At 32.4% G+C, this 11,718-nt stretch overlaps 1 long non-coding RNA gene across 1 annotated transcript; it reads right to left on the reverse strand.

The window, feature by feature from the left end:
• Positions 1-982: 982 nt before the first annotated feature.
• On the reverse strand, positions 983-8,783 carry LOC139481974 (uncharacterized). The gene is made up of 3 exons (XR_011654739.1): positions 8,694-8,783; positions 6,017-6,193; positions 983-1,459 (listed from the first exon to the last, which is right to left on the reverse strand). It is a non-coding gene; the product is annotated as an uncharacterized lncRNA (long non-coding RNA).
• Between the last annotated feature and the right edge of the window lie 2,935 nt (positions 8,784-11,718).

Consider the following 11,718-nt stretch of genomic DNA (forward strand, 5'->3'; position numbering starts at 1 on the left):
TGACCCAATTCATATGGCTTCGGTTTTGTCAACATTACACCTAAGTCCAGCACATTCTGAAATTTAATCAAACAAGTATAAACACTGATTTAGGGATTTTTGGTCACCGTCCAGGACCACGGAAAAATCATCAGCGTATTGACTAAACAGAAATTCAGAGTCATTAATTGTTACACCCGCAACATCAGGGTCATTTTTAATAGCTACACTTAGTAGTTTTAGCACTTAAATAAATAGGTAAGGAGACAGAGGATCTCCTTGACGGAACCCCCTTTTTTAATGAAAAAAATTCTGAAATATAACCGTTATTTAACACTGCACTAGAGGCATCACAATAGCATACCTTTATCCAACTTATAAATGTATGGTCAAAGCCATTAAACTGCAAAGCCTCATATATAAAAGACCATTCGACTGTGTCTAAAGCTTTTTCAAAATCGAATAAAAGTAAAAGTCTAGGAATGTCGTCTTTAATTTTAAAACTCGATTTAACTTAATTACATGTCTATAAGTCAACTGAAAACAATTAACTTTATAATCGGGGCCAAATTAGGCCCTTACCGAACTTACCCCGTCGAGTCTAGTCACAAAATAAAAGATAATTTATTTGATGGCAGTTCAAAACAAAACCACACAATATGACCTTGTCAGAAAATATTCTCTTTGTGTCTTTCAGAAACCAAAGTTTGTGCATGCACTTTACCAATTGCTGTAAAGTTATGCTTACATCATCGAACATTATCAAATATTTATCAACTCTTTTCGGCAAACCACTCTGAACACCAAGATTTAACAAAAGTACGTATTGGTGTCATATTTAGCAGCACATACAGTAGTGTATGTCTGCAAAAATCCTTTCAATATTAATAGTACCTGTACTAAGTGTGGTTCTCTGACTATACTTGATATATCTTGGCGTTTATAAATGCGAGTGATTACAAACTTTATAGTTATATCTCTCTTATATCACGTGGCTAATTCCACAAGCTATTTAAATGACAACCTTCCAACATAGACAATTTTAACCGAATGGTTTCATTTAAGTAGTCATAGAATCAAGTTGAACAGATAAAAGGTATCTTATGGCACACTATGTTTAACCAATTGATTTTAATTTGTTTCCTTTTGAATGTCCGATACATTTACAACTAAGGTAAGAGCAGTCACACAAAGCATTTAATTTTGAAAAGTATAAAAAGTCAATAGCATACAGGTTATGAAGGGATTGATTGTCATTTTCCTCCAAAATAGTGTAATTGTACATTAAATTACAAGAAACATTTCCTTGTAAGTGTAGACTCTATCAATGATATCTCATAGCCTCCATATCTCCTATATTTAACTATATGTCTTTTCACTTCTTTCAATATATCCTCGATATGTTCATCTCTGTATTTTGTCTTGGCAACAGTTATGAATACATTCACGAAATCAATTCCAGCGTTAAGTGAATAAAAGTCTGAAATTAAAAAAGATAACTGTAACCTGTACCGATACCTATATTTTTCGAGATGCTGTAACTGTTAGTTTTTTTTTTGGAAATTAATACCATTCGTTCTTGGTTGACCATATCAGTCAAATATTATGGAAATAAATATGTGTAAATGCAGGTTAAAATGATTTCTATTGAATCAGCAACGTCTTCCAAAACCATTTGCCACTTTGAAAATCACATTATCTTTCGAGATATGTTGTCTTAATGTATACATTACATTGAGACCAAATGACAGAAATCTAGACTTGCATATGATATATTTGATTATCCCCTGTTAGGGGTTGACCATTTTGAAATGGGGTGGGCGCCTGAGATATCAGATGAGGTTAAAATAATTCTAAGGTCCTTAATGCAGATCAGGACAATATTTTTTGGTTCTGTTCTTCCAAAAAATGACACATTAACTTCCATAACTCTATTGAATATCAAAACTACTTTAGTGTCTATGCAAGCAACTGTATATGTGTTGGTCTTTAAAGTGCTACACGAATGCTCTTTCTAAATAATTAACATATTTTTCATAAACAGGGCTTCAAACTTATTGTTAAACATCCCATTCTAAAGATAGTGCGCATCGGACAAACGTATTCATCATTCTATATTAAAAGACAAATTTAAAGAGTTGGTCCTGCTTTGTTTCATAGAACAGAATGTATCTGTATCTGCATACTACTGGAACTCTCAAAATACTGATTAAAACTTATACAGTAAGTGTGTGTGCGCCACTGATGTAACTTATCGCGCGATATAACTGCCTTAAAACTTTCCACAGTTTTACAGTTCACGGCAGTATTTGGTAGTAAGTTCCAATCGATGATAGTTTGTGGAAAAAATGAATGTTTATATATGTCAGTATTTGCTGATAAGAGTTTTATTTGTTTGACGTTTGGAGTTCTAGATGGTCTAGTATTAAATTCTATGTGATGTTCAAAGGGATTGGCTACCAGGTTGTTCACTATTTTGTACAGTAGTACCAGTCTATGTTCGCGTCTACTTTCCACAAGAGGTTTCTATCCAAGGTCCTTCATCATGGAGGTGACACTACTCGTACGTCTATAGTCTTTAAAAACAAATCTAGCTGCTCGTCTTTGTATGTTCTCTATGCCATTTATGTCTTTTTGTAGATATGGGTCCCATACAGTGCCTGAGTAATCTAATACTGAGCAAACAAGCGGGATGTAGGCGGTTTCCTTAAAATGTTTGTTTCAGTGTTTAAGATTCCTTCTGATGAATCCCAGTGTAGAATTAGCTTTGTTGCAGAATGGTCAACGAATGAATTCACGTATCTTGTTTTAGGGAGGGATAAATCTTAAGTTGTAAAAAATCACTCTGATTCATAATAAATATTCTGAAATTGAAATTATCAATATGCTCGATTTCTTCATTGACAACATATTTGTTACGTTTGAAGGACGATTTTCCCAACTAACAATAGGCAATCTCATGGGAATAAACTGTTTACCTCTTCTTACCGACTTGTTCCTTTATTCATATGAGACTGAATTTATACAGTAACTTCAGGAAGAAAGAAAAGAAGACAAACGATAGTACACATGACACAACATAGAAAACTAAAGAATAAGCAACACGAACCCCACCGAAAACTAGGGGTGATCTCAGGTGCTCCGGGAGGGTGAACAGATCCTGCTCCACATGTGGCAACCGTCGTGTTGATTACGTGTTAACAAATCTGGTAAATAGTCTAATTCGGTAGATCACATTCATGAAAGGGAAGGGGATTGTAGTTACGACGTAAGGAACATATCCGATATCATTTGTGAAACGATTATTCCATAACGGTCAACCAACACGTGATGGCGTCCGTAAAATTTACGAAGGGATGATTTCAACTTCACCATTTGGAACTATTGGTTTAACAGCTTCCTTGTGAGCAGCAACTCTCTATCAAGAAAATCATGATAGGAAATGCAAGCACGGTAATATCGTATCAATTGGGAGATATATACCCCGTATGCAGATGCTGCTGGAATGTTGCTACTTAGAAATGGAAAATTCACAATTGGAAAGCTGAATTCATCTCTTTTGTTGCAAAGTTTTGTTTTCAACCGATCCTCATTGTCAATTTCTAGAAGTAAGTCAAGATATGAAGCCTACTTAACTGTATCTGTAGTATCCGTTATCTTTAGGTCGATGGGATAGATGCGTTCAACATAGTCACCAAATTTTGAATTATTTAGTGAAAGAGCATCATCTATAAAGCGGAAAGTAGTCTTATCTTTCTTCCTAAGAAGTTCCTGTATGAAGTCAGCCTCATAATAACTAAGACACATGTCGGCAAGAAGAGGAGCACAATTTGTGCCCACTGGAATGCCGACAGTCTGTTGAAAAACACTTTCTCCGAACGTAACAAATATGTTGTAAATCAGGCATTCAAACGCATCTACCCCATCGAACTTGAAAAACAGGATACAATGGATACAGTTAGGTCTACTTCATATTTTGACGTACATCTAGGAATTGACAATGAGGATCGGTTGAAAACAAAAACTTTAAGAAAAAAGAAATGATTTCAACTTCCTTATTATACCATTTTTATTTCTATGTAGCAACATCCCATAAACGCCTGCATGCGAAGTTTACATCACCCAGTTAATACGATATTCCAGGGCGTGTATTTCCTATTATGAATTATTTGATAGATAGTTGCTGCTCACAAGGTAGCTGTTAAACCAAGAGTTCCAAGTGAAGTTGAAATCATTCCTTCGTAAGTTTAAAGACGCCATCACGAATTTTGTGTAATATCCGTTTCACAGAGGATAACAAATATGTTCCTAATGTCGTTACTACAAGCACCTGAGATCATCCTCAATTTTTTGGTGAGTTTTGTGTTGCTCAGTCTTAGTTTTCTGTTTTGTGCACTATTGTTTGTTTGTTGGTTTTTTTCCTTTGTGAGCAATGCTGTTTACAGTGTTTTTTTTATCGACCATGTCGACTATGAGATTGAATATAAATATCATTTGAGGGAATTCAATGACGAAACAGTAACTGTAGGGCATATTTAAATACTATGACTCTATAACGTATAGCCTATTATTTGTGATTGAGTTAATTTCACGGACATTCTAAAATGAAAACTGTGTCGTTCACGTCGATGACAAATACGACAAATATAATTATATTGAAATAATTACTGGTCCATTAAATTTGTAAAACTAATTGTTTTTTCTGGTGTCTTCTCTCTAAATGCATGTATATTAACATCGAAATAAATAAAATATCTATGCTTAGTTGTATTATGATCTTTAATAAGTGACAGTCTTCATGCATTCTCGAATTATTTTATACCAATTGAAGATAAAAAAAAATAAAAAATGGTAGTCCGAAATAGTTGTAGAAAGCTCTAATTGTATTATTTAGAGCATTTGTCAACAACACGAACCCCAACGGGGTGATTATCGTTATTCAACAATATTTTTTTTATATATTACCGTTAGTGATTATTAAATATCGAACTGGATAGGAATGTAGACAATGAAATCAAATATATTACGAGGATTTTAAGGTAAGTGAAGTATACAAATATACACAATGCCAAAAAATATCAACCTGCATAAAGGAAAATTATAAAACTGCATCACTATTTTTACTAACCATCACTACTGGTTGATGTGTAGGTTTTAAAAATTGAATACTTGTTTAACATTTGGTATATATGCGTATTAATTATACATGTTATTTCTCTTACACCTAGTATTAGTCTATGATGCTTTGTTTTATTATTTCGTATACAACGCACGTTTTTGTTTTCAATAATGAGCTCACCAAAGCTTATATTTATATGATTCATACAATATATCGAGTTTATCTATATATCTAGCGACTCAAGGTATGCATATGCATAACTTAATGAATAAACACATGATAATAATGAAAAGCATAAACTAGCACATATGGAATAAGATAAGAATGTTCAGCCTATAGGCCCAATAAAGGGTACATAGTACAAATATCAAAAGAAACTAAAAACAAAAACTTCAGATTGTCGCAACAATGGCAAACAATTATTGCAGACATCTGTTTATTCATTAAGTTATGCATATGCATACCTTGAGTTGTTAGATAGATCTAAGCCAAAGGTACGACATATACGTTTTACGATACGATATACGTTAAACGAAACAATGTAAAATAAACAATACGAAGTACGCTGAAAGAAGGTTTGTAGTATCGTTTATGGTATGGTTTATGAAACATGGTTTCGTTTATACATCATTTGTTCTGTGTTTGGACGATGTTCGGGAAGCGTACGTACGTCGTGTGGTCACCGTACGTACATATTTCGAACACCAGTTCCATTGTTTTTACGTTACAGTGATTGTATCTGTTATCGTAATCATGTTTTCCTGTTTCACTATAATTGTATATTTGCTTTTTTTATTTGTTTTTTTATCTTCAGGTTAGAAAACACATTTTATATCCTAATTCATAAAAAAAACGAATATATATATAACGTAGAAAAGAAAGTATAATAGATCAACTTTACATGAAATATTAATTTACCTGATTTTGATAACCATGCTACTAAAATGTCAACATCTATCGACCCATTTTCGGAAGGAACACGTTGCACATCAGCTTTAACTGTTGATGCTGAAAATGAATTAACTTGTTTCCCTGTTTGGTCATGATAATATTGTGGTCCACTAATGGATTGAATGAGAAATATTTTTGGTTTACCTGAAATTAAATTAAAGGTAATTACAATTTAGCCAATTATGTCTACAAGGAAAAACGGAGACCTCGAACACAAGAAACATTTAACAGACAGTATGGAACAAGAAATGGTGTTAACATATAACAAGCACACATGACTAAAGTTTTTACAACACAGCGTTTAACATGAAACTATGTAAACATTTTTAAAAAGGAGATTCATATCTAATGCATTCTGTTTATTACATTGAATTGAGTAGAAATTTAGTTTACAATCAACCATCTCAATAAACCAATAAAATAACTAAAACACTGTGGATGTAAGCCTTCCATTTATAAATAATATCATACCCACTGCCCATTGTGGCTTTTTTCATTTGTTGCAAATGAAAAGATCATGCATGTTTTCATTTTATATACCCTATCAAAAGGGTTGCACTGCTGAGGAAATACATTTCAAAAACAAAACAGGATTATTGGGGAAAAGGATTACAGTCACCAATAAGTATATTTCACGGTAGCCACAAGTCATTGGCTGGATTTTGTATACTAGATTACAGATTTAGGATTTCAGAAAAAAAAGATTTATCTGTAAATTAAGCGTTTTTTTTTATTATTGACATTTGAATATTGATTCCTTCACATAAGCAATGTTGGGAGTCCAGACGTCTTCTCCTTAGTTAGCATTATTTGAATATTAAAACTAAATTAGATGACGTAACTAGAATACCTGTAAATATTTTAGAGTACTGTAGGACTGTCAGTCTCTGTTAGTTTTACACATATTTATTTATAGTGGATTGGGAAACAAGTTTTGCAACTTATTTTATCCCCTTCCGACGGACTGTCTCTGTTGGTATATTAACAGCATGTACAAATATACTGCCGCTAATGCGTAACTAATTAATGATATCGCTGAACCATTATTGAATAATACTTCAATAAAAGTGGTAACTTGTCACGTCATGTTGTAAAAATACTAATCGATAAAAGGGGTTATAAAGAAATAGACAATACGAATTTAAAATAGAATATGTTGCTTTAAAGGTACTTTGAAAGTATGTTTGTTAATTAAACAACAAACACTATCTGTTAAATATCAGGATAAATGTTTTAATAAACAGCTTATGCTCATACATTTCATTTATTTCATTCATGAAGTACATTTGGTATAACGGCATATCATGCATATTTTATAATATACCTACTTACACATTAATCTACATATTGACTAAATATTAGTCTAATGTATAAATTGTAACTGTTTTGGTTATGAAGGCTCATATGTTGTCGGTGTGTCTTTGCATTCAGTTTAACCAAAATAATATTAAAAGCATCCATTACAACTAATGATATGATTACTTTTCTCTAAAGCACAGGAAAAATAAGATGTGTTTTTATCCCCCCCCCCTTGTGTGATATTATTAGTTACATAGTGTGCTAGTGATCTAATACGGTATATATGGGTCAGTAAATTCAATATGGGGTGAGAGTGAAGCTCGAATCACCATGTGGAATTTACTGACCCCATATATACCGTATTACGTCAACTAGCACACTATGTAACGAATTTATCTTACCGACTATCTTAACGTGTAAAATTTGGACTAGTAACCTATCAAATTGAGCAAGTCTGCAATACCGTTAGCATTACGGAAACTACTTCCATTGATCCTATACAAACAGATGCCAACACTACCAACTTTTTAAGTTTAAATGTGTTTTATGAATTTATTTCCATCTTAATCATCAATTTCTTCGTCTGTTGAAATCTTTAAGATTTTTTTCTCGGTACCGTTTGGTTTTTATAAAGGGACGTAACACCACTACTAACCGTGTATGAAATGAGCTCCGCCTCCCTTCTTACCTAATATGGAATATAAAGGGACGTAACACCACTACTAACCGTGTATAAAATAAGTCTCGCCTCCCTACTAACCTTATATGAAATATACACGGTATTCACGCGAACGCTTTTAACCAATCATATTCCTAGATATGTATAGGAGGTTATATAAAAATTGATATGCCACACACCTTTGTTAGGGCAGATATTCATTGTCCACATAATATTTGTAATACTTTAATTACTGTTAATGACAAAAACTGTCGTAAGAACCATCTATATATGTTAGCGCAAGTACATACCACAAATGGAAGTATTGTATAACACCGTATAATATATTTACTACTGCATGATAGTTATTAAGATGAAGGGAATCAATATGTAGAGTCAGAAATGTCATCAAATTATCTAAAATATGATTTAAGTATACAAATCTGTTGCGATTTCACAATGTTAGACGTAAACGAGTACAAGAATAAACGAGTACTAGTAAACTTAAAGAGAAAACACTCAGTATATCATTGGCTACAGAGGGTGTGAGACTATTTACACTTTTAAAAGTAAGCGAAAATTATTTCCAAAATCAAGTGACAAAGTATTTTAAAGAAATATTGTCCTTAAGCCTCAAGTCATTTTGAATTAAGATAATTATACAAACAAAAACAAGTTGAAACTTACTATTGAATTTTCCTCCACGCTTGATTTTGAATATTTGTTTTATTTCTTCAATAGTGATGTGTGTATCTCTTGTCTTAATTCCGTCCTAAAAACAATTATGACATACATTTATTAGAATATTCGATATAGAATATATACATACGTGTTCATAAACTTGCACAGACCAAAATTACAAATCAAATAAAGTTTTCTCTGAGACCCTTAAACCAAATACATACTCATGCATCAAAATACTACAAATATAGATAATTATATACAACATTCATACATCGAAACGGCATTAATTTATAAAGTAAACCTCTTATTCATTCACATATTTACCACTCTTGGTTTTTTAAGTTGTATGATTATATCTGAATTTTATTGTGCAAAGTAAAATAAACAAGAATGTGTCCAAAGTACACGGATGCCCCACTCGCACTATCCTTTTCCATGTTCCATGGACCGTGAAATTGGGTAATAATCTAATTTGGTATTAAAATTAGAAAGATTATACTATAGGGAACATATGTACAAAGTTTCAAGTTGATTGGACTTCAATTTTATCAAAAACTACCTTGACCAAAACCTTTAACCTGAAACTCCCACTTACATTTTCTATGTTTAGTGGACCGTGAAATTAGGGTCAAAAGTCTAATTTGGCTTCAAAATTAAAAACATTATATCATAAGCAACAAGTTTACTAAGTTTCAAGTTGATTGGACTTCAGCTTCACCAAAAACTACCTTGACCAAAAACTTTAACCTGAAACTCCCACTTTCATTTTCTATGTTCAGTGGACCGTGAAAAGTGGGTCAAAAGTCTAATTCGGCTTTAAAATTAGAAAGATCATATCATAAGCAACAAGTCTACTAAGTTTCAAGTTGATTGGACTTCAGCTTCATCAAAAACTACCTTGACCAAAAACTTTAACCTGAACGGACGGACGCACAGACGGACGCACAGACGGACGCAAAGACGGACGCACAGACGAACGGAGCCACAGACCAGAAAACATAATGCCCCTCTACTATCGTAGGTGGGGCATAAAAACAAACAAAAAACGAAATCCGAGGACATTGCTAAACGAAAAGTCCCTAGTAAGCAAAGGGCAAAATTAAAGGCTCAAAACTCATTGAACGAATGAATATTCTTGACTTGTCATAGATATCCCCAAACTGAGATACAATAGTATTGTACTATTGTATAGTATAGTATATGCTTAGTTGTATAATGTGTATAGGCAATTATTACAAAAGAGATACTTGTTATGTGATACTCAAACTTACAAATGCGATCAACATATTCATGAAATTTACGCCTATATAATTTATTTTCATACTGCTATTATTACACAAGTAGTGTACATCATTTCAAATTGTTTTGAATATGCTGTTCATGTTTTCGCTTTTCGTATCATGAAAATCAATATTGAATCATCAGCAAATAAATCAAGTTTTGAAAGTTTACCATGCACTGGTAAAACATTGATATCAATTAGAAAAATAGAAGACCTAAAATAAAACATTGAGCCACGCTGTATTTTATAAACGTTTTATCATGATTACTTTTTGCGTCTGAACTTCTTGTTGTCTTTAAGACAAATATGTTGTATCAATTTATCGTATGCTTACTGATATGGTAACATTGTAGGCTTTCTAAGAAAATGGCTTGATTATTACAACATTTCCTTACTGAATCCAAAAAAGCCGTGACAACTATCTCTCTATTATTCAAATATCTTTCCTAAATTTTAATCAGATTATTGTAAGACATACATGTAATTCCGGATGACAATTTTTGAAGTTGTTCTTATGATATCCCCAATGGAGAATTTGCGTGATTGAATGTATTTCCAATTCAAATACTAGTACATACATTTGAAACAGCCCATATTGAAATATGTTTTCAGTTGTACTTTCGTTTTTTTTATGCTTGATTATCAACATTCTAACGAAGATTGAGTGTATTGTTTCGGGCGTTCTTCAAGATCCATACTGAAATATCTCTAAACTGGTCTAATCCGTTCAATGTACTTCAAAATTAGGTTGATTGCATTTTTTAAAGGTTAACAATGACAGTTTATTTCTTTATTGATTTTTCGCCCCACTTTAATCGCAATATTACCAGAGACAAGGTTTATTGTAATAGTGTATCATGAATGGTTACCGTGACTATCATCTGTGAAGTCCGGAGTGTGTTCTGTTAAATTGTTCTTTTAAAATTGTTACACGATGATGACTGCTGTACCCATATTTTGACTATTTTATTTCTTATGTCTGTTTAGTTCACGCATCATTGTCAATATACCGGAATTTGATGAGACTATCATCACAGTGAGGGGTTTAGCGCTTTAAACCCTGGTTTAATCCACCATTTTCTACATTTGAAAATGCCTGTTCCAAATCAGGAATATGACAGTTCTCGTCCATTCGTTTTTGATGTGTTTTGTCATTTGATTTTGCCATGTGATTATGGACTTTCAAATTCGATTTTCCTCTGAGTTCAGTATGTTTGTGATTTTACTTTTCCCGTACAAGAGAGATTTGAATATTTATCTTTTTTTTTTAATTTTTCGTGATTTGGTTGAAATTTAACCCACAATTGTTGATCTGAAATTATGTGGTAACCTATAATTTTATCATGAGACTTACACAGAGAGTCACCCCAGATCAAAAGGCTATATATTTAAACATTTAAATCGATTAAATCAATAAAAGTCCAAACAACAGTAAATGTTCGTTTAACATGTTCAATGTTTAATTTTGTCAAGTATCGAGTTTGGAGTTACAAAAGTGGAGCTGCATGTTTTGAATTTTTAGAGTTTGTGAAAAATGTAAGATGTGATAAAAACCGATGTAGAGTTTCTAGTTCAGAATGATAATTTTCGAATCACGGAATTGATTGGGAAGTTAATATTTCGATTTGAAGTTACAAATGATAAACTGTAAGTTTATACAGTTCAGTTGCGATCTTTCGTTCATTAAAATTGCCTAAAGTGATTGTATTATCAAACTGATATCAATACATTTAAAATATCTTTAAA

Source organism: Mytilus edulis, chromosome 7 (genome assembly GCF_963676685.1).
Source record: "Mytilus edulis chromosome 7, xbMytEdul2.2, whole genome shotgun sequence".
Lineage (NCBI taxonomy): Eukaryota > Metazoa > Mollusca > Bivalvia > Mytilida > Mytilidae > Mytilus > Mytilus edulis.